This window comes from Phacochoerus africanus, chromosome 15, assembly GCF_016906955.1.
Source record: "Phacochoerus africanus isolate WHEZ1 chromosome 15, ROS_Pafr_v1, whole genome shotgun sequence".
Lineage (NCBI taxonomy): Eukaryota > Metazoa > Chordata > Mammalia > Artiodactyla > Suidae > Phacochoerus > Phacochoerus africanus.
In genome coordinates, this window is record NC_062558.1 from 27,535,720 (window position 1) to 27,560,134 (window position 24,415).

Below are 24,415 nucleotides of genomic sequence, written 5' to 3' on the forward strand. Positions count from 1 at the left end.
TTCACTGATGCAAAGCTCTGTCAATGACCTTTTTTTCTGCTTCCGGGTGAGCCCCATCACCTCCAAGAACAACTTTCAAGACAGAGAAGAAAGGATGCCAACCACAAACGCTAAGCCCACCTGGGTTACTATTCTGAAGTCATGAGATGTTTTCAGCCTCAGTGAAGAACAAGGATGTACCCAGGAGTTCAAGATGCAAAGTGACTCGTTTAAGCACAAAAGGCCAAGGACTCCATAGCCAGCGCCACTCCAACTTCACATGTAAAAATGGACATCTTGCTCTCGACTCTCTGAATGTTTCTGATTTCTCTACTTCATTTTCCCCCTTACAGCATCATTTATTTTTTTAGTTTTTAAAATTTTTTTGTTATAGTTGATTTACAATGTTGCATCAATTTCTGCTGTACAGCAAAGTGACCCAGTCATGCATATAGATACATTCTTTTTCTTATAATATCATCCATCATGTACCATCACAAGTGGTTGGATATATTTCCCTGTGCTGTACAGCAGGACCTCATTGCTTATCCTTTCCAAATGCAATAGTTTGCATCTACTTATTTCAGTCCTCAACTCTGTACAGCAAAATCTAGTAATAATAACAAGAAGGATACAGTAAAAAAAAATATTGCTATCATGAAGTCCTATTGTATAGCCCATGGAACTCTATCCAGTCTCTTGGGATAGACCATGATGGAAGATAATACAAGAGAAAGGGAATGAATATATATGTATGACTGGGTCACTTTGCTATACAGCAGAAATTGGCACAACATTGTAAACCAACTAGACTTTAATAAAAATCTTTTTAAAACATTGTTAGCAAGGAGTTCCTGACGTGGCTCGGAGGTAACAAACCCAAATAATATCCATGGAGGATGTAGGTTTGATCCCTGGCCTCGCTCAGTGGCTCAAGGATGCAGCATTGCCGTGAGCTGTGGTGTAGGTTGCAGATGAAGTTTGGATCTGGCGTTGCTGTGGCTGTGGTGTAGGCCAGTAGCTGCCACTCTGATTTGACCCCTAGCCTGGGAATTTCCATACGCCACAGGTTCAGCCCTAAAAAGACCAAAATGTGTGTGTGTGTGTGTGTGTTGCTATCAAAATCTTTCCTATGACAAATGTGAACCCTCGTAACTCTCACCACCTTAAATCTAACTAGGTCGTATGGATACAAAAGGCACAAAGAATAAAAGGCTCACACACCTGCAACGGAGACACTCCAGAGCTGCAGGACTGAGCTGTGCTGATGAGCTAAACAGGGCACATCCCCTATTCCGCTGTGGAGCACCAAGCTGTAAAAGCACAGTGATTCATTATTTTGCTATTGGGTCTCACAGGCACCTCCTGCCACCTTGAGGGCTTCAGCTGTTCTCAGTGTCTGGGCTACACTTAACTGCAATTGGTTTCTATTTCCCAGGACTTCCCACTGGTCTTTGCCGCTGCTTTTCCCAGCCAGGTCTCCATTCCTATGCCTTCAGTATAATCAGAAAATCTACCCAAACAGCTTTGAGTCTTAAATAGACCATGAACTGTGAGGTAAGAATTGGGCCCTGGGGAAAGGCAATCTTCTGTCCCTTGTTTTCTCTGGAGTTATGCACAAGGTGATCAAGAATGCTTTGTCTCTGAAAACTAAGTATCCTTTTATTTACCAACACTCTGAAGTCAGAGCCCCAGCATTTTGCCACGTGTGTTTTTCATTTAATCTTGTTGGGAACCAGACCCCTCTCTGCTTCAGGAAGGTGGGGAGTTCCCTGGTGGCCTAGCGGTGAAGCATCTGGCACCACTGCAGTAGCCTGGGAATCACTGTTGTGGTGCAGGTTCACCTGCTGGCCTGGGAACATCCAAATGCTGCAGGTGCTGGCCAATAAAAAAATAAATAAATAAAAGTGATGGAGATGAGACAGACATGTCTGGCAGGAGTGGATGGGATCTGCGGAGCTGGTTCATACCCTGGAGATGGAGGAAGGGTCCCCTCGAGGTGGAAGGGTCCCTTCAAGGTGGGAAGGTCTAAGAGATTGCAGGGGCCACGCAAGCCCAGGAGATGGCACCACCCAGGGGACTGAATGAGAGGTGGGCTGAGCTGACCACACCATGGGGAGGACACAGCAGATCCACGCCATCCTTGGGAGACCTGTCCACAGTCCATCACTCCTCAGTGCAAAGTTTTCAAATCTCATTTTCCAGAGCAAGAGTCCAAGAAATCAGAGGTTGCCACCTTTAAGAAGCAAGAGCCTGGACTGTGTCTTTCTTTTCTTTTCTTTTTTTTTTTTACATTAAATGGATACATTTGTTGAAAAACAAGGACAAAACCACAATTATTTGTAAATAAAGTCCATTCTGGTACAGATACCTAAATGGGCAATGGGAGCTGTATCTTCAAAGCCATTGCCAATCTAGGGTGTGAAGATGGGACCAAGATAAAATACCACAACAGATTCTTACCAAGATTTACTAGATTTTCTTCAGTAACTGTTACTCTTCTTGCTCAAAGTTTTGGTTAGTTCACAGAGTTCCAAAATCTGTGTCTCACTTTTACCCCCACTCCTAAAACAATCCTGGCATTGCTCCTAACCAGAATGTCTCCTCAATGACATACTGCAAGGTAGAAAAGCACCCCTCCACCTGCTGTGCCTTAACTAAGAGTAAGTCACCCCCAAAGGGCACACTGAGTTCTCCCAGGATAGGAACTAATGTAGCAGAGGGTCAGCACCTGCTTGGCTGTGAAGGTACCAGACCGCACTCTGCTTCCCAGAGGCCTGCGGGCTCACCAGAAATGTCCAGTGAAGCTCTGGGTATCCTTGGTCTCAGATACATCCAAAGGAATGCCACAAGGCAGGAAACTGGCATGCGAAAGAATAAAAGGGAGCTCTCAGCCTAGAGTGGAGACATTATACCAAACACCGGCCCCCGTTACCCCCCGTTAACCTGGAAATCAAAACTTCTCGGGAAAATAATGCCATTCACACACCAACTCCTGGATCCAAGTCTCCAGTTATCAACCTAGAAATGATTACTCCAGGATTTTTCCTTTAATTTATTATTTCTCATCTTTGTATCTCTCATTTATATATATACATTTTTTTGGGGGGGGCACCCCTCGGCATCTGGAGTTTCCAGGCCAGGGATCAGATCTAAGCCACAGTTGCAACTTAGGCCACAGCTGAGGCAACACTGGATCTGCAACCCACTGTGCCAGGCCAGAGATCAAACCTGGTTCCCAGTGCTCACAAAATGCTGCCGATCCCACTGCACCACATCGGGCAGTCCGATTTTATCTGGCCTTGCCATGAGCTGCGGTATGGGTTGAAGAGGCAGCTCAGATCCTGTGTTGCTGCGGCTGTGATGTAGGCTGGCAGCTGTAACTCCGATGTGACCCCTGGCCTGGAAACGTACATATGCCCCGGGTGCAGCCCTAAAAACCAATAAAATCCCACTCCTGGGCATCTGTCCAAAGAAAACCTTGACTTGAAAAGATATGTGTATTCCAATGTTCATTGCAGCACTGTATACGATAGCCAAGACCTTGAAACAACCTAAATGTCCATCTACAGAGGAGTGGATAAAGAAGATGTGTTCCATATACACAATGGAATATTACTCAGCCATTGAAAGGAAAGAAATAATGACATTTGCAGCAACATGGATGTACCTAGAAATTATCATGCTAAGTAAAGTCAGTTAGATGGTGAAAAACCAACATCAAATGCTATCACTTACATGTGGAATCTAAAAAAAGGATGCAGTGAACTTCTTTGCAGAATAGTGACTCACAGACTTTGGAAAATTTATGGTTTCCAAATGAGACAGGTTGGGGGGTGGGGGGATGTACTGGGGGTTGGGGATGGAAATGCTATAAAATTTGGTTGTGATGATCGTTTTACAACTATAAATGTAATAAAATCCACTGCGTAATAAAGAAAGAGAAAAGGAAATAAAAATAAATAAAATGAAACAAGATAACAAAAAATAAAATAGGAAAGAGATTTGTCAAGGTCGAAACACCTCCAAGACTAAGAAATAAACCTTCCGCGGCAGAATTTAAAGTCTTCTGAAGAGCACTGGGAGAGAGACTTCTGGGCCATAGGATTCTCCTGGCAACTCTTAAAGGTGCTTCAGGCCATAAATCAATGCTCTTGTGTGGGAGCTGGCAAGTCCAAACACCCACTGATTTAATTAAACTTTTCCAAGGGATGTTTCGTCTTCCTAAGGTACTTTCCAAATTCTGCTGGAAACTTTTCCCTGTAGGTCTTTAAACAGACTCTTACATCATCCCCTCTGGTCCTGGTGTAGGATGTGTCTTGATAAATCACCAGCCCTTCTACCTCCTCCAACCTCTCTTTCTCATTACCATCATGTTCTAGAAACCAAAGTTCATGAGCCATGAACAGAAGTGTCACATTGGACCTTTCTTTTCAGCCATGCAGTCTTGCCGCCTAAAGGGCAATTTAGAATGTTCCAGAGCCTGTGTTTAAATGGGCTGAATCCCTCCCAATGGCACCACTTTTGTCATCAAAGCAGCCATTGGTTGAATTATCATCATCCTCGATGTACAGAGGTCTCTGGACATGACCTAAATGCACCAGTTTCCTTTTGATCATCCTTGAACAATCAACTCCCTCCAAAAGCCCTCTTCTATGTTTCCATAGGGTTCTGATCTCCCTCTTTGCTGTCAATGTGTGATTAAGAATAAGCTGTTAAACACTTCATCATCTACTTGGTTATTTAATATTGGCGTCCCTCTGGAGTTCCCGTTGTGGCACAATGGAAATGAATCGGACTAGGAACCATGAGGTTGCGGGTTTGATCCCTGGCCTCACTCAGTGGGTTCAGGATCTGGCATTGCCGTGAACTGTGGTGTAGGTCACAGACGCGGGTCGGATCTTGCATTGCTGTGGCTGCGATGTAGGCTGGCAGCTATAGCTCCAATTTGACTCCTAGCCTGGAACCTACATATGGTGCAGGTGCAGCCCTAAAAAGAAAAAAAAAACTCATTAATATTGGCATCCCTGAAAAATCTCTGATTTCTAGAACATCAAGGACAATGTTTGTCTCCATCATCACCCTATCTCCAGCCTTCAGCTTTGGTGCCCACCACGTGCGGTACTCCTGGTCACTGCTGGCTGAACTCCTCAGAGTGAGCCCGAGAGGCCCACTGCTTCTGGATAATTGAGCGTTTTGACAGATGCTGATGTGAAGTAGCTCTGACCAATGAGATAAAATCAGGCACTTGCTGGAGGCTTCTGGGACAGCTTACTTTTCCAGGTAAATGAGACAAACATCAGGGTTTGGCTCTTTCCACGCTACTTCCTGCCTTGAATATGGCTGTGATGCCTGGAACTCCAGCAGCCATTCAATGATCATAAGGGTAAGTCAGAGCCCAGCACATAGACCACAGGTCTAATATTTCTGAAACACTGACACTAGCAGCTGCCTAGATCCAGATGCCTTGCTAAGCAAGCAAAAGAGAGCACGATCTTAAGTAGGTTAGGCTATTTGAGTTTTCTCTTACTTGCAGTAAAAGCATTTCTGACAGGCATGAGCAGTGTATGTTGGGTTAAGATAATCACAAAATTCTGAGATTTTTTTTTTTTTATCCACTGAAATTAAAAAGATCAGATATCTCTTCTCTCCAGGAGCACCGAAACAAATTCTAAGGCATTCACAATCTGGTGACTTGAAGAAGGAGGAGGAAGGAGAGATGAAAACACATGATGACAACAGAAGGCGCTTTGAGTTATACGCTGCCCTCGCTAAAAGTGCGCCTATCACATTCTGTTCCTCCACAAACGTTACTATGAATAGTTCGGCTACGGCAAGGAAAACCTATTAATGATGTAGTATGGAGCACGATCAATACGTCTTCAAAAGAGGAGGCAGCCCCTGGCTGCTCTTTCCTCTCCTGACATTAATTACCGAACTAATTTTGTAACTCATTAATTACATAACAAAATGACACGAAACACACTTGAATCCCGATCTTTTGGGTCAGCCCATTTTCCAAGAAAGCAAAGAATAAGGATTCTCTACTCTGTGACTAGCTATAATTAACTCCAAAAATATCTGCCCTTCAGTCACAGACAGCACTTTTCAGTCTTTGGAGGAATCACTGATAAAACACACATTGGCGCTGCCTTCTAAGAGCTATTAATAAGACAAGGCTTAGATCTTTCCTCACCACTGAAAGTTCATTCCCTACCTCCCAGACTCTGAGTAACTGCAGTATTTTTAACCAAGCTCAACCACTGCGATCAGAGATTCGCGATCGGAGATGGAGTTTCTTAAAGCAATCAAGAATGAGCTGAGGTTTTCATATGCGCATTTACCCGCAAGCTGTCTCATTTTGGGGGGATCTTAGCTCAACTGTTACAGTGCATTGCGTTCTAATTGAAATTGCCGAAATAGCCATTAGATGAGAAATTTACATACAAAGAGCATACACTCGGTGCTGAGGACCTTGATAAATCTTATGGTCAGCAAATATATCCAGTATCATTTTTCATCAAACCACAAATGTTCTCCTCTTTCCCCCTCATTCCGGCACACGATGATCACTGGCCAGGAGCACAAACGGGTACAAGTTGATCAATTAACACTTCAAAAGACTTGCCAACAGCATTTTGTCTAGGCCAGAAAGAGGGGGGCGGGGAGGGAATCTGTAGAAGCTGCATTACGAAGTCTGGGATGAATAGCCCAGAAAACTTCCTTTGTGATATCGACTTAAAAAAAAATGCACAGCCTAAAACTTGAGAGCGAAGTTTTATTGGGTGGACAAAACTGAAGACTTAAGCCTGGGAGGCAGCATCTCAGGTAACCCTGAGAAAACTGTTCTGAAGAGGTGAGGGGGGAGCTGGGATACATGGAAGTTTTGAAACCAAGGGCAGGTAGTCAGAACAAAAGAGTTAGTAACAGAAACCCAGATAGCTCACGTAAAGGAATGTAGCGCTGTTCTAAGGACTGGAAGATGCAAGGTCTGGGCTCAGTGAAATCATTCCCTCTGGGGCCAGGTGTGTGTGTGTGTAGTTTTTTTGTTGTTTTTTTTTTGTGTGTGTGTGTTTTTTTTTTTCCCCCCCACAGACATTCTGATGGCTGGTGGATGGCACGTATTCTTTGTTTCTGTTGACTGGAAAAAATATGCACAACTTAAAAGTTGAGACTTAAGCTTTATTTGGTGCAAAATGAGGAACTATAGCCCGGGAGGCAGCATTTCAGAGAGCTCTGTGATACCGCTCCAAAGAGGTAGGGGGGAAATGTCAGTATATGTGTGAGTTTGGTGAAGGGGGAGGTCCATGCAACCAGCACACATTTTACAGAAGGTCGCTGCTGGTCTCGTGAAGGTCACTCTTTGTCGTGAGGAGCAGATGTCACCTCTGCAGAAGCGGAGGGAGTTTAGTGCTTTTCTAGAAACGAGGAGATGCAAGAATTGGGCTCATCAAATCTTCTCCTGAAAATCTCTAACTGTCTGAAGACTTGTTCTGCCAGATTTCCCAGAGCACAGAGAGCCTCACTCCTGGTCTCCACCCTGAGCCCTTTCAGGGGGTGTTGAGGGTGGGCAGCTGCAGTGAATCACAAAGGCAAGTGTCTAACTCTGGTTGACATTTCCTTCTTGAGTTCCTTCAAGTCTCACCGGTCACCCTAGGAAGTGACTGCAATCGCTGATGACATGTGACATCTTCTGTTTACTGACACGGCAGGCAACATTTTATTTCTCAGTGAGATCATCTTCCTTCTCTCTCCCAGTTTTCAGGATAAACTCTGGCAATCTGGGCTGGGACTCAGAGAATTGACAAACTCCAGGCACTGCCAAGTTGCCAGCACCTTTGAGACCAGCTGCCTTGTGTTTCCAGAGAGAAATAAACATCCTACATGAAGACGAGCTGGCCTGAGGGGTGAACCATACAAATCCTAAAGAGAATTCTGGAGACTTGCCTGGTGCCTTAGTGGAATTCAAGTTTGGAAAGTTATTGCAGAGGTTTTGGAGAAATTTTTTAAAAATGTCTTAACTCAATAAAAAATAGCAATAAACATTTAAGTGTTAATAGAAATAATCTTTTAATTAAAAATGACTACTTTTCAGGGATTCCCTTGTGGCACAGTGGGTTAAAGATCTGGCCTTGCCACTGTAGCAGCTTGGGTCACTGCTTTGGCTCAGGTTCGATCTCTGGCCCAGGAACTTCTACATGCCCCAGCAAGGCCAAAAAAAAGGATTACGTTTCAAAACCGAAAAAAAAAAATGTGATCAGAGTGACACAGTTTTGCATTTTTGAAAATATCTCACACCCCGCTTAAGAGAGGACAGTTGGAATGTCATATCAGTTTCTGCATTCAATCAGTTACAGCATCATATATCATGTAGCTTCTAGAAAAGTCCACTGTATACACATGAAAAGCCAAAAGTGAAAAATAAAATAACAATTTGATGCTGCTGATGATACTGATAAAAGAGTCTTGGGTACTCCAGGAGCCCCTGGAGCCCACACTGAGAACTGCTGCTTTATTTCTTTATTTTTATGGACGTACAATTGCTGTACAATATTATATAGGTCAGAGGAGTACAATATAGGGATTCATAATTTTTAAGGTTTATACTTTATTTATAGTTAGTATAAAATATTGGCTATTTGGGAGTTCCCATTGTGGCTCAGCAGGTTAAGAACCTGACATGGTGTCTGTGAGGATGCGGGTTCCATCCCTGGCCTTGCCACAAGCTGTGGTGTAGGCTGCAAGTGCGGCTTGGATCTGGTGTTGCTCTGACTGTGGCATAGGCTGGCAGCTGCAGCTGCGATTCAACCCCTAACCTGGGAACTTCCATATGCCAAAAGTGTGGTCATAAAAAGGAAAACAAACAAACAAACAAACAAAAAACCTCAAAGAGCCTCTGGCCTGGATAAAAATTACTAGAACCCTGGCACCCTTCCATCCCACTGCAATTGTTACAGAGTTCTTGAGCCCCTCCCCCAGTCCCGCCTGCCCCCTACTAGGAAAGGCATGTGGCCCACTCCTCACCCCACCCATATAGGAGCCATAAAAGTCTCCCAACCAACCAGCAAGTGTATCATGAGACCTCCCCTCTCTCCTTTGTCCCTGGGCTATAAAGACAGACAGGACCATGCACTCCTGGAGGTTGGCTCTCCCTGATTATCAGAATGTTGTCCTGCTGCACTACCAGCATCTCTTATCTCGATAAACTTATCATTCTTTTCACCTGGCCCTGAGTCTGGAAATTCATTCATTTATTTATTTTTTATTTTTTTATTTTTTAGGGCCGCACTCGCAGCATATGGAGGTTCCCAGGCTAGGGGTGTAACTGGAGCCGCACCTGCCCGCCTACATCACAGCCACCGCAAAGCCAGATCCAAGCTGAATCTTCAACCTACACCATAGCTCATGGCAACACCAGATCCTCAATCCACTGAGCCGGGCCAGGGATTGGACCTGCATCCTCATGGATACTAGTCAGATTCGTTACCACTGACCACAAGAACACCCAGGAAATTCTTTTCCAACCTGTGCATGGACCAGAACAAGAACAACAAAATGGCTTGAGATAGGAACCGGCTTGGTGATTCAGGGAACCCACAGAAGGTCCCCGTGGCTGGAACACGGGAGCAAAGGGGTGGTAGGTTCGGAGAAAGTAGGGAAAGTTCACAATGTTTGGAGAAGCATTTGAGTTTGTGAGCACTGGGTTAGAATTTTCCTCATATTCTGCCACGACTCACCTACCTGCAGCCAAATCTTTCTCCAATGGGCAGAGGAAACATTGGCCTCTCCATTAGACACTGAAGCAAAATTTCCAATATTCAAAATAGGAAGTCAAATCCCAAGCCATTCAAAAGGGTCACTTTGCAGCTCCGTAAAAATCTCTTTGTTCCAGAGAAACAGCTCCTCACGTGGATCCCGATGCCCAACCCCAAGGGCAGACCAAATGAACCATTAGCCAACAGTAAGGGAGTCCAAATATGATTTATAAAAAAGTTTTAGTTTCCACCTAGAGGGAAAGGTCCGATATATTTATTAAGTCTGAAAGGCAAGCACATTGCTACAGTGAGAACAAAATCATTGCAGGGCCCTGGAGGTTTTTGTGAAATTTTTAATAGAGTATTTCAACTTTAATTCCATTCAGCAAATATTTAACGAGCTCTAACAAGCTGCCAGTCCTGGGCCAGGGATGCAGAAGCAACCAGTCAGCAACTGCCTGCAAGGAGCAGCAGCATCAAAGAATGGCACAAATCTAGATAATAAGTTCTAGGGTTTCAAATAAAGTATAAAGGGAACAAAGAAGAGAGTGTGAATAATTAGTTGCAAAGAGCTTTGCAGCTTTAGACTATGTGGTTCCAAAAACCATGCCAATTTGCATAATTAAAATATCTAATTTCATAATTATGGATTATAAGTTATAATAGTATGTAACCCATTCTCTTCTTGCTTTTGCTAATTAAGTGATCTTTAAAGTCATTATCTAAGTGACAACAATAGTCAACCTAAAACGCAAGGGAAGTAGAGGGGTTTAATGAAATTAATGGAGATAAAGGTATATTCCATTTACAGAAGAAATTCAATTGTCACCAAATAATACCCCTCTAAAAAGGATAAAAAAAAAAAATCACAAAATAGGCCGTGTATGCCTGATTAGCGCTGTCTCTTGAAATTTTTTTAGATTGTTTACTGCACAAATCTTCACTAAGCAACCATGAGAAGATAAAAAGTGGGAGAAACAAATAGAATCAGCCAAGTACGTGTGAACTAAATGCAAAAATGTAACAGATCTACTAAGCAGACAACTGGCTTTTGTTGTTTGTATTGTTCTGTTTTTAAGTTTAAAAACTCTCAAATGAGCCAAAAAAGGGCTTCCTGGAAATCCACAAGGAACCCTGAGAAGTGCTTTTAAGGATTTAAGGAAACAGCCCTGTCTTTACCTCCAAGACTCTGGAATTCAGAGCCTCACTTCTGCCTTTGCACAGAGGCAGGTTTCTTCCAGCAACTGTGAAACAAAAAACTAAATCCAAATTAGACCCTGGGTTTCTCTCCACTTCTCAGCAGCAGGGGACACCCGGTCCTTTTCTGTGCTCTGAGCCTCCTTCATACCCACCCTCACCGGATCTCTTGGGAAACATTCCTGCTTCAGGGCCATGACAGCTGGTCGGTCTCTCCCTGGAGCTCTCCATGCCTGCCTGTTGCCTTCCTGCTGCTCAGCTCTCTGCCGCAGCTCCTTTTTTTTTTTTTTTTTTGGTTTTGCTTTTTAGGGCCACACCCGCCGCATATGGAAGTTCCCAGGCTAGGGATCGAATCAGAGCTACAGCTGCCAACCTACACCATAGCCACGGCAACTCCAGATCTGAGCCACGTCTGCAACCTACACCACAGCTCACAGCAATGCCGGATCCTTAACCCACTGAGCGAGGCCAGGGATCAAACTCATACTCTCATGGATATGAGTCGGATCCGTTTCCACAGAGCCACAACGGGAACTCCTCTGCTGCATCTCTTAACAAAGCTTTCTTCCCTAGATGAGGTTTTCTGCCAAGCCCTCCTCCCTACCTGAGGCCCGCTAACAATGGCATCACTTAATACTGAGGTTTAGTCTTCAAACCACTTTCTCCCATTTGAAAGCAGCCTGTGGATTTCTGTACAGTTGTGCTTAAAGTTGACTTTCCCTTGAACTACAGGGTAAACACCTTGCGAGGTAGACCTGGTCGGCCTTGATCATGGCTACATCCACATGGCCTGGCACTGAGCCTTAAACAGAGGAAGCCCTGGAGTCCCCCACACTGCAGAAGAAGAAACCAAGGCTGAGGAGTTAGGTGGCTTGTTCAGAGTTGGAGAGCTAGAGGGTCGTGCCAGGGGTTCCACCCCAGGTGGTCCTCAGCAGCAGGCTGCACACCTAAGTGGGAAGGTATGCACAGAGCATTTAGGTCACCAGCCTCGCCCAGGCCAGGCTGGGCTCTTTCCATCACTTAAGGGATGGGGCATAGAAATACACCAGCTCTGTTAGCAGCAGGCTCCCAGTACACATGCACAAGGTCAGGAGCTCAGAAGCTCCCATCAGAGGGCAGACACCGTGACCTCAGAAATTTCTACCCCAACCCTGGCCAACTTTAGCACTTGGACTAGACTAGCTTTGGTGGTACCCAACGTCCTCACATGGATGCCCACGAGCTAGACACTGAAACCTGTGAAGATGTTACATCTTTTTTTTTTTTTTTTGCTATTTCTTGGGCCGCTCCCGCGGCACATGGAGGTTCCCAGGCTAGGGGTCGAATCAGAGCTGTAGCCGCCAGCCTACACCAGAGCCACAGTAACGCGGGATCCGAGCCATCTCTGCAACCTACACCACAGCTCACGGCAATGCTGGATCGTTAACCCACTGAGCAAGGGCAGGGACCGAACCCGCAACCTCATGGTTCCTAGTCGGATTCGTTAACCACTGCGCCACGACGGGAACTCTGATGTTACATCCTTTGGCAAAAAGCTCTTTGTTAATGGATTTAAGGTGAGGTACCTTAACCTAGGGAGATTATTCTGGATTAAACCCCTGTACTCCCTATCATCATGTGAACCTTTGAAAGTGGAAGAGGAAGGCCAAGGAGTCAGAGAGAGATGCAACAGCTATAGAGGCAGAAGAGATTGGAAGCATGGAGGGACCACCACACAATGACTGGCCTTTAAGACGGAGGAAGGGGACTCTGAGCCAAGGCATGTGGGCATCCTCCAGAAGCTGGAGACAGTGGACAGTTAGCCACCACCTCAAGAAACAACCTGACTGGGGCAAAAAATTTATTCTCCCCTAAAGCCTCCAGAAAGAATGCAGTGCTGCTGGAGTTCCCTGGTGGCCTGGAGTGTTAAGGAGGCGGTGTTATCACTGCCATGGCTCGGGCCACTATTGTGGCACGGGTTCAGTACTGAGTCCAGGAACTTCCTCATACTGCTGATGAGGCCAAAAAAAAAATTTTTTTTTTAATTAGAAGAGGAGTTCCCGTCTTGGCTCAGCTGTAACAGACCCAACAAGCATCCATGAGGACACAGGTTAAATCCCTGGCCTCGATCAGTGGGTTAAGGATCCAGCATTGCCAAGAGCTGTGGTGTAGGTCGCAGACATGCCTCGGATCTGGAGTTGCTATGGCTGTAGCGTAGGCTGGCAGCTGCAGCTCCAATTCCACCCCTAGCCTTGGAACTTCCATATGTTGCTGGCATGGCCCTAAAAGACAAAAATAAATAAATAAATAAATATATATATATATATATATATATATAATAAATAAAAGAATGCAGCGCTGCCAACACCTGGTTGAGACTTACAGTGGACTTCTGACCTACTGAATGAACTGTGAGGCAGGAAATTTGTGTTGTTTCAAGGCATAAAGTCTATGGTCATTTGTTATGGCAGGGACAAAGGACTAAGACAGATTTAGAGGGAATATCATGTTTTGCCTAGATGATAGGGCTTGTCCATACTTGGGGAGACTCGTAAATCTATAAGGGTACACTTGTAAAGAGAAAGGCAGGGGTTGCAACAGATGGCCTCAAGGAGGAGCTGCAACCTGCTTGGCAGGCCAGGAACATTAAAAATAGACAGTGTAGGAGTTCCCGTCGTGGCTCAGTGGTTTACGAATCTGACTAGGAACCATGAGGTTGTGGGTTCGATTCCCCGGCCTTGCTCAGTGGGTTACAGATCCAGTGTTACCATGAGCTGTGGTGTAGGTCGAAGATGTGGCTTGGATCTGGCGTTGCTGTGGCTCTGGCATAGGCCAGCAGCCACAGCTCCGATTCGACCCCTAGCCTGGGAACCTCCATATGCCGCAGGAACAGCCCTAGAAAAGGCAAAAAGACCAACAACAACAACAACAAAATAGACAGTGTAGGAGTTCCCACTGTGGTGCAGTGGGTTAACAATCCAACTGCGGAGTTCCAACCCCCAGCTCCCGCCCGGCACAGTGGGTTAAAGTGTCCAGTGCTGCCGAAACTGTGGCTTGGATTCAATCCCTGGTCGGGGAACTTCCGTATACCAGGGGTGTGACCATAAAAAAAAAAAAAAATAGCGCATTAGCTTCCCTGCTTCCCTGTCATGAATGCATTGCAGCAGATGGGCCGTCCTGCCCTTGGACATGTCCCAGGCACAGGCATAGGTATGATTAACTAGAACATCAGAAGAAATCACCTAGGTGAAGGGAGCCTTCTACGTCTCACGTGAGCCCAGCCCTCCTGACCTGCTCTTTCTGGAAATCACAAGCCAGGAGCCCAACAAACAAAAGCAGAGCCATGAGTTCTGGTTCAGAATGTTTCCCTAACAACTGGGGCAAAAGGGAAGGCTGGGATGAACTTCAGGGAATGAGAAAGAGCTTGGAGGCCACTTCTGTGGCTTCTCATCACTACCATCTAGGTATCCTCCCCCGTTGATGGAAAAGTCCTCTAATTTCTCTCTGAGAAGCCACCCTGACTTGACTCAGGCCACTGGTTTGACTGGAGCCCACCTATTCTAGGTGTGGACACGTGACCAGGATTACCAATCAGAGTATCCCTTCCTCTGGGCTTACAGTCATTGGTTCAGCCAGAAAATTCTGATGCCCTCTGTGGAAGCTCATTAGTACTGCTTCATTTCCTTCTATAATTCTTAAAATGGAATGTGAAATTCTGCCAGAATATCTATTTCTGGACTCATTTACTCAAAAGTTACATTTTTTCTTTTTAGGGCCACTCCTGCAGCATATGGAAGTTTCCAGGCTAAGGGGTCAAATCAGAGCTACAGCTGCAGGTCAACACCACAGCCACAACAACGCCAGATCCGAGCCACGTCTGTGAGCTACACCATGGCTCACAGCAACACCAGATTCTTAACCCTCGGAGCGAGGCCAGGGATCGAACCTGCGTCCTCATGGATCCCAGTCAGATTTGTTTCTGCTATGCCACAACGGGAACTCCCAGTTTTCTGTGTATGGTGGTGGATGTCAAGTTTCCTTTTTAGATGAACTTATATGCTTCTTGGTTTTTTGTTTTGTTTTGTTTTGCTTTGTTTTTTTTAAGTGAGCTGAATTGTAATTGTAATTGAATGGTTATGTACGGGGTGCATATCACGGTTAAGCTCATAAAGATGGCCCACCGTTAATATGGCATAAAAACGAAATCACCAAAATGGTGGATGGTTGGCATTAGAGAAACACAAAACAAACCACATCAGCGTATCTGAAACGATAAATCACCTCTAATGACAGGCAAGTGGAGGAAACCTTTTCCAGAATTAGACAAATGCCTCTAGGGGTCCTAACTTTCCATGCTCACTATACTTTTATTTGCTCTGTCACCCATTCTTATAGTGTCGACAATCCCATGTGCTTCATCTCTGGTCAACGTCCTAGACTACTTCTAAACTCACTCTTCACGCAACAAATACACATTGACCACAGAGAGGCCATATGGCCAGCCCCAGGCTGCACAGGTTGTTCGGGGGTGACTGGCACTGGCATCCACGTAGCCTGAATTTGGTCCTCCTTCTTTGCCTCCTTACGGACACTGCTGAAGGTTTCTTGAGGCACAATCAGATTAGGTACCGATATTTTTTTTTTTCTTTCTACAGCCACACCTGTAGAATATGGAAGTTCCTGGGCCACGGGTTGAATTGGAGCTGCAGCTGCCAGCCCACACCACGGTCACAGCAACACCAAATCCGAGCCACATCTGCGACCTACACCGCAGCTTGTGGCAACGCCGGATCCTTCACCCATTGATCGAGGCCAGGGATGGAACCACATCCTCACGGACACTATGTCGGTTTCCTGACCCACTGAGGCACAAGGGGAACTCCTGACACCAGTGTTTAACTTGAAACCAATGACATGTTTTTGAACAAGAAATTGAATTCCCCCTGAAACCAGCACTTCTCTAAACCAAACCGAAATAGCAATGTAACCACTGTGTGAGCAGAAAATTCACAAGATACAAAAATGGCTCTCAAACATACGAAAAAGTGTTCAGGCTCACTCTAACTACATGAAAATCAAAACAAGGCTGATACCATTTCTCACCCAAAAGACTGGCAAAAATTAAAAAGCATGCCAACACATCCTGCTGGCGAGGCTGCAGGGAAACGGGTATTCCTAGGTGGCTGGTGAGAGTCCCTCCTGGCACAGCTCTTCTGCAGAGAAACTTGGCAACCCTTCAGAAAACTTCATAGGCACTTATGTTTTGACCCAGAAGTCTCACTTCTAGGAAGCCACTCTGAAGACATTCCTCTAAATATGTAAAAATCCATGTGTACGTGTTCACTCCTTAGAGCACTATTTGTAGCTGCAAAATATCGGAAATAAAAAAATATCCTTGGAAGTTTCCATTGTGTTCTCATTCTCAGCAGTAAACGAGCTCGACTAGGAACCATGAGGGTGCCGGTTCGATCCCGGGCCTCACTCAGTGAGGTTACATATCTGGTGTTGCCACGAGCTGTGGTGTAGGTCACAGATGCGGCTTAGATCCTGCGTTGCTGTGGCTGTGGTGTAGGCTCTGATTCAACCCCTAGCCTGGGAACCTCCATATGTCATGGGCACAACCCTAAAAAGACAAAAAAATAAATAAATAAACAAAAGGGGGTGGGGGAAAGAATGAGAGACTGAAATGGATGACTTTCCACCTACACTGTCACGGGTACAAAAGAGGATTTATAACTCTCTCCTTCCTGTCAGAAGGGAGATCTAAGAAAATGCACATGTATCTGCTAATTGGTGCAAAATAATTATAGGAAAGAGAAACCAGAAACTAAAAAGATTGGGGATGGCATGGAAAGATGTGCAAATAAAGGGATGGGAAAGGGGGTGGATAGGGATGGAAAAGGGAGGCACACCTCCCTGAGCAGACAATTTGTATAACTTTGACTCAGAACCACAGCAGAGTTTCAGATATGCTAATAGGAAACACATGATTTTTTGAAAATCGGGATGTGGGAGAAGAAACCACAATGGTATAAATAAACATTAAAGGTAATAGTGAATCAAACGATATTACAAATGAATAACAGAGCCATCCTAAAGGAAACAAAGAAGAAAAGATCTAGCCTGAGTAACTTTATTTTTATTTATTTATTTATTTTTTTGTCTTTTGTCTTTTTTGTTGTTGTTGTTGTTGCTATTTCTTGGGCCGCTCCCGCGGCATATGGAGGTTCCCAGGCTAGGGGTTGAATCGGAGCTGTAGCCACCGGCCTACGCCAGAGCCACACCAACTCGGGATCCGAGCCGCGTCTGCAACCTACACCACAGCTCACAGCAACGCCGGATCGTTAACCCACTGAGCAAGGGCAGGGACCGAACCCGCAACCTCATGGTTCCTAGTCGGATTCGTTAACCACTGCGCCACGACGGGAACTCCTAGCCTGAGTAACTTTAGAAACTGTCTTCTGACTGGACAGTGTAAGGCTTGAAGACAATTGGCAATTCTGAAACCATTTACACTAGGATTGAAGAAATGCTTAAACATTGAAGAGATCATGAGAACCAAGTTTCTCACCGTCAGAAAAAGAAGTCAAAAATAAGGGAAAACATATAAATCATGTTTGAGAGGGAGAGATGGTAAAATAGATATAGATAGATAGATAGATGATGGATGGATGGATGGATAGATACGGATGGATGTGTTATACATGGATACAAGGGTTAGTGTGCATATGTGTACATTTCCTAGCTCTCTGCACTAAGTCGGCTGACGCACAATGATACCTCAGAAGCAACCAGCACACCTACAGCTGAGACCTTGAGATGGAAATGTAGGGCTAGGCAACATTTCTTAAAACCCCCGGTGCAGCACAAGAATATTCTCTATTTGAAGTGAGTGGACACACAGCCAGCCAGACTTGAGAGTGAAACTTTCAGACTGAATCTTCTGAGTAAACCTTTATATTCTCCTTGCATTTCAAACACAGAAAAAGCAATTATAGGAAAGGCAAATCTTAAGCTTCCTTTCATTATAGACACAGTTTAGTACATCTTCCAAATACCAACTCATCAAGAAATCTCAGGCTGTGTCCTTTGTCTTGATTCATGTGACACATTCCTCTGGGAATTCCAGGAGGTTTACACTTGGGTCCCAGCATACCTCGAGCAAAATGTAAGACAAATTCTATCTGAAAGCTTATGTGGAAAGTCATAAACATCAGCGGCCAAGGCCTCAATTTTGTCCCTGAACCAGCTGACCACAAAATGCTATATCAGAATCCAGAGACATGTTATGAAGCTGCAGGGACGTGTATTGATAGATGCCCTGTGCCCAGACAAGCCAGCCTCCGTTTAATCTCAAAATTCAACCTAGGAACATCAATCTTTTTCCCTTCAGTGGGTGTTACAACCGACGATCATGTACCGAATGAGAAACGAAGTTGTGTTCAGGCTAGTGTTTCCCGAAATTGCTTTTAGCGCTCCATGGCAGGAGGGGGATCCTTCGAGAAGAGTGCAAGAGCTTTGTAAGGCCCAGTTGAAACGATGGTCTCGTCACTACTCTCACTTGGAGCCCCAGAGAGAACTCAGGGCAGTTTTGGAAAGACAGCCAGAGCCCGTGATTTGCACCAGGCAGAGAGGAGCTTGGGGGTGAAGATCTCCTGTCCTGCCAAGATACCCAGGCAATGGGGGAGGCCCAGAGAGAGCTTCAAGGACCACACTTATGACCTTCCAAAATCCAACAGTTCACCACCAGCCCTGATTCTCAGTGGCCAATAATCTCCTCTCCAGCCGTATATATCTGTCATTTCAAGAACTGTTATAGGAGTTATAACTCATAGGGTTAAGAACCTAACTAGTATCCATGAGGATGAGGGTTCAATCCCTGGCCTCACTCAGTGGGTTAAGGATCCAGCGCTGCTGTGAGCTGTGGCATAGGTTGCAGATGTGGCCCAGATCTGGTGTTACCCTGGCTGTGCGGTAGGCCTCAACTGCAGGTCCAATTTAACCCCTGACCCGGGAACTTCCATATGCCACAGGTGCAGCCATATGAAAAAAAAGAAAAGAAAACACAAGCTCTATACGGTCATGTCACTGTATTTATATTGGTCCCCTTTCTGGCCCAGTCCCTTCCTTTAGATTTAAAATGTATTTGTGTGCACGAACATGATTTGTCCTTCGGTATTATGCCAAAGGCTTCCTGACATCAGAAAGGTTTTTTTTTTTTTCTCTTCTAGAATATACGTCTCCCAAGCACCATACAAAATCTCATGCCTCCAACTGCTGGCCGACCTCAGGTTGAACAAATCAGTGATGAATGGGTGGCAGTCACATGGGTACTGTCCACATATTCTTGTTCGGTTTGGACAGATGCCCTGATGAAAACACTGTGTCCAACCACAACTTGCTGAGCGGAGAAATTTCCTGGGCCCCACCGCAGCCAAGGTTGCCAACCTCTGCAGGTGGACCAAGGAGTCGATGGCACCGCCCATCCTAACATCACTGATGACGCAGTGATCACATGGTTGTATTTGGGAAAGAGCCTTCAAGACTCCCTTTTGATAGGCCCACGGACATCTTAAAGCAACCTCTGTGAAGAAACTGAACCTTCTGGATGGGAGCTAGGCTCCTCTTTTGAACAGGAGTTCCCATCGCAGGACACATTCTGACATCCCTGAAAAGCAGAGCCAATTTTCCCATGATGCTTGGTCTCCCTAACCCATTTCCACCATTTAAAGTAGAATCCCGGAGTTCCCGTCGTGGCGCAGTGGTTAACGAATCCGACTAGGAACCATGAGGTTGCGGGTTCGGTCCCTGCCCTTGCTCAGTGGGTTAACGATCCGGCGTTGCCGTGAGCTGTGGTGTAGGTTGCAGACGCGGCTCGGATCCCGCGTTGCTGTGGCTCTGGCATAGGCCGGTGGCTACAGCTCCGATTGGACCCCTAGCCTGGGAACCTCCATATGCCGCGGGAGCGGCCCAAGAAATAGCAACAACAACAACAACAACAAAGACAAAAGACAAAAAAAAAATAAAGTAGAATCCCGTACTTTGGATCAGCTCAGGCAAATCATATACCTCATATGGGCTTCTGATGGCCAGTGAAAATTAGCCTTATATGTTTGCTTTAAGTTTTAAAACAGACATTCATCTCAGAAATACAACTTTCCTCCAAAGGACAAATGGAAGCCCCTAAGTATGGCTAACATTGAATATGGGCAGTCAATTAGTTTTGAATATAAACAATGACTCACCTCTGGATTGTGAATTTGAATGCCTCACAAAACACGGGTTTCTTCCAGGAGGGCGATCTCTGCTCTGAGGATGTGACATGTCACAGGAAGAGAGTTCACAGTAAGAGCAATCTGTCTATGATGTCAGTGGCCTTCTTGGTCTTCTATGGCTAAGTGAGAGGATGAAGGAAAGAAGAAGTAAGATGTCTAGTTAGATCAAAAAGCAGTTTACAAAGGATGTAAAGGAGTTCCCACTGTGGCACAAGGGGATCGGCAGCATCTCTGCAGCACCAAGATGCAGATCCAATCCTGGCCTGACACAGTGGGTTAAAGGATCTGGCATTGCTGCCTCTTGGGTGTAGGTCCCAACTGTAGCTCAGATCTAATCCCTGGCCCAGGAACTCCACAGGCCACAGGGTGGCCAGAATGAGGTAGAGAAATCAGAGCTGCATTTCCTTAGCAATGTCATATTTATGTGAAAGAAGTTTGTTCTGTAATTTGTCAGCAAATGACTCTCCATGGAACAAGAGTCATGTAGCGACATCCTTGGAGAGAGCCTGCCGCCTGTGAGTGTAAGGTGGAATTTGCACAAGTGATAACTTGCATGTGGCTAAAATGTATTCCAAAGGTCTTTTACATCTTTCTCCCTCTGTGCAGAGTTCACTTTCTGTGAGGACCCTGGACCCACACATCACTTCCTTTTAACTCTTGTGCCCCTTCTCCATCCTCCGGTCAATCTGCCACAGAGTTCAGGTCTCTGCCCATTTAGACTCTGCTGGGATCCACTAAAGACTGAGGAGCACAAGAGTTTGGCCAAAGTCAGCCTATTTTGATCACAGGAATTAACTTGGGAGCCCCAGATGTCCCACAGGGAAGGGAAACTCGCTCTAAGGAAGAAACTTGATGCTAACACAAGAAGCTGAGAGACCAAGACTGGAGCAGCTTTCTGAGCCATCCAGATGAGCCCACACCAGAAGGGAGAGAAACCCACCCCCTGCACCTGCAGCCTGCTCCCAGGCCCTGAGGTGAAGAGCAGGCCTCCCCAGGGTAAGTGTATCCTCCCCCCTGCCATCTAAGACCCGGAATCCAGGCTTCCAGGAGCCCCGCCCCAGAATCAAATCTTGCATCTCATAGGCCAGATCGATATCATGTGACCATCCCTTTCTGTAAGGGTGTCTGGGAGAGGTGGTGTTTTTATTCTAAGCTGGGCATTCTGGGCTGCAAACACAATGAGAGTTCTCGAAGTGAAGAAGAGAGGAAAATGGTCACAGGTAAAGTAATAGTTGGGCGCACTAATAAACAGCCCTACAAGGAGGTAATTGCCCAAAGAAATAAAAAAACAAAAACCTTTAGAGTTTTAAATGACTGTGTACCCACCCCCGAGAGCAAGGCTAGAAATAGAGAGAAATGGATAAGGACAACTTTGCTTTTCATTGTATGCTTTTCTGGATAATAAATGTTTGATTCTAAATAAACCACACGGAGTCCCATGAGCTGAGGTTGTTTAGCAATACTTCCATTCAACATGCGTTTCCTCACCCCTGCTCCATTGTGATAATTACACTTGGCATATTTGTTCCAGTTATGCAGCTATTTCCTCTGATATAGACTCCTGGTTGAATTAAAATAGAATCTCTCAATGTATTTTTCTCTATGCAGTCTCCTTGAATAAGAATATCTATCTGCACTGGAAGCAGGGGGTGGGGCAGTGTAGAAAAGTGATGAAGAAAGAACTTTCTTAAAACGAGGACCGTTTTATGCGTTGTGTTGGCCCAGTTGTGGAGTGATTCTTGCAAAGAGCAGATAGCAGAAGATTTATGTTTCACCTGACCTTGGCACCTTTGTTTCTGTAATGGAAGCACTTGCTTAACGGATAAATTACAGGGACAGTACATGCTCCAGTTTGTTTAAACAGCTTGTTAAAATCCATTCTTCTCATATGACATGGAGCTCAATTTCTAAAGTCTGTAAGTATGGAACCAAAATTATTCCTGAAAACTACCTTAAATTGCCCATAAAGAGGAGAACAATTCTACCTCCTAACAAGTCCAGAATAGCCAGCGTTTTCTCCAGTGTTGTGTCAGACTATTGTTTCTTTGACCCTTCTCTAGATGGAGTGAGTTAAGGCACACTGAAAAAAATAAAAATAGGAGTTTGCTGGTAGCCAGCGATTAAGGATCCAGCATTGCCACTGCTGTGGCTCAGGTCACTCCTGTGGCAAGTGTTTGATCTCCTGGCCCAGGAATTCCATGTGCTGTGGGCACGGCCAATAAATAAATAAATAGTTCCTGTTATGGCTCAGCGGTAACAAACCCGACTAGCATCCAAGAGGACTCAGGTTCCATCCCTGGCCTCACTCACTGGGTTAAGGATCTAGCATTGTCATGAGCCTTGGTATAAGTCACAGATACGGCGGGGATCTGGCATTGCTGTGGCTGTGGCCTAGGCCAGCAGCTACAGCTCTGACTGGACCCCTAGCCTGGGAACTACCATACGCTGTGGCCCTAAAAAGCAAATAAATAAATTGATAAAATTTAAAAAACAAACCTACACATACACAGGCACACAAAGTGTACATACACACACAGAGATGGAAACTTGTCTCAAGACAAGTACAAATTCCAAATTTCAATATTGATAGGAGAATTTCAAATTTCAAGGAAGGTGGATTTCTTTGGCATTCCAGATTGTGCATAATGACTTCTGAAAAGCAAATGCAACTTTTAACATCATTTGGCAGTGTGCCTCTGCCTTCACTACAGCGCAGGCAGCAAGAAAACACATTTTCCGCATTTTCTCCTCATGCAGCCGCACCCCAGGGCACTGGCGGAAGCTGTGCACTGCAGCTGCGGTCCCTGCGGAGTCCCTGGCCTGTTCCCAGGGCCACAGGAGCCTGTGCTGGGCGAGAAAAGGTGTTTGATGCCAGCTGCTCACGGTTCTTGGAGACCAATCTTCCCGCCCCACCCGCGGAGGCCGCGCAGTGACCCCGGGCCCCAAGTGTACAGAATGAAAATAACAGGTCACTATACCAGCTGGTCTGCCGTGAACGCTCCAGGCGCTGGGCTGTGCAATGTTTCCATTAAATCCCCTCCACTCCATTCCCCTTATGGAGAGGGGACTGGGATGAAAGGCTTCAGGTATGAGACACCCCAGAAGTCCAGTTCTGTTCTAGAGACTCTACCCCTCGCCCTAGACACAGTGTCTCTGAGCCTGAAAAGCCTGCAACTCCCAAAGCACATCGGACCTAATCTGGGGTGTCAAGGGAGTCCCAGATTTCTGCCAAGCTGGGGTTTGCTGTAGCTGCTTTGTGAGCGCGCCGTCCCCGGAGATCTAAGATCAGCTCTAGGACCTGGGGTTGGGCGGAAGGGATGCAAAAAGCCAGGCTATGCGCCTGAGCTCCCTAGTTTACAAGCTGAGGGTACACATGGGGGATAGAATGCAATCCTATGCTTTGCAGAAAGAGGGCTCACATAACCTGCTCCCTCTTCCCGGCTCTTAAGTGCCACAAAGTGTCCGCTGTGGGATGGGGAAACCTGCCTGGGGTACAGTAAGCGCTCTCTTTCAGCCAAGCCCCCCTCTTCACTTCAGGGAACAGAACATGGCCTGATTTCAAATGTTTCAAATGGTTTCAGGTAGAGTTTCTGAGGATGCCGGAAGGGACAAATTGACCAGTTCCCTACATGGTTGCCCCAGGGTCTGCCCAGCCAGGGAAGGGGTTCCCGGCAGAGGCGCTCCTGGTGGCGGAGGCGCCCTCGTCAGATTTCCCCAACAAACCCCAAGTTCAAACTACCCACGCCCCTCGGCCCGCACAACAGACGCCAACGCCTGACTTACCTCTGCTCAGCAGCGCACAGCCCTGGGGCCCTGTGTTTGGAGGGCATCCTGCAGCGGTTGGGTTCACGCCACCCGCCCGCGGCCCCCGCCGCTGCCCCAGACCCTAGAATGACCCGGGCGCCGAACTGGGCGGGTCCAGCTGCGTCTCAGAAGGTCGCGCCGGTCTCCGCATGGTGGTCGTCGCCCCGGCGGCTCCACTGCTGGCAGCTGCCCGAGCTTTGGATACTCACAACTTTTGTCCTGCCTCTGCGGCTCCGGGTGCTCATGGACCCCTAGCTCCCTCAAGACTAAGGCCCCGCCCCACCGACCTAGGCCCCGCCCCTCCCCTTACCAGGCCCCGCCCACTTGGGCCCCGCCCTGGCCGCGGCCCGGCCCCGCCCCGAGGTGCTGGTTGAGAAAGGACGCTCAACACAAGAGCGCATCCCTGGAGGCCGCTGGAAGCTTAGG

At 46.2% G+C, this 24,415-nt stretch overlaps 1 long non-coding RNA gene across 1 annotated transcript in view; it reads right to left on the reverse strand.

Moving 5' to 3' along the window:
• The window catches only part of LOC125116194 (uncharacterized), a 111,715-nt gene extending 87,478 nt beyond the window's left edge, over positions 1-24,237 (reverse strand). The window contains exons 1-2 of the long non-coding RNA XR_007132277.1: positions 23,969-24,237; positions 20,156-20,304 (exon numbers count right to left, since the gene is read on the reverse strand). This is a non-coding gene — a long non-coding RNA (uncharacterized LOC125116194). The remainder of the gene's footprint in view (positions 1-20,155; positions 20,305-23,968) is intronic.
• Positions 24,238-24,415: the final 178 nt, after the last annotated feature.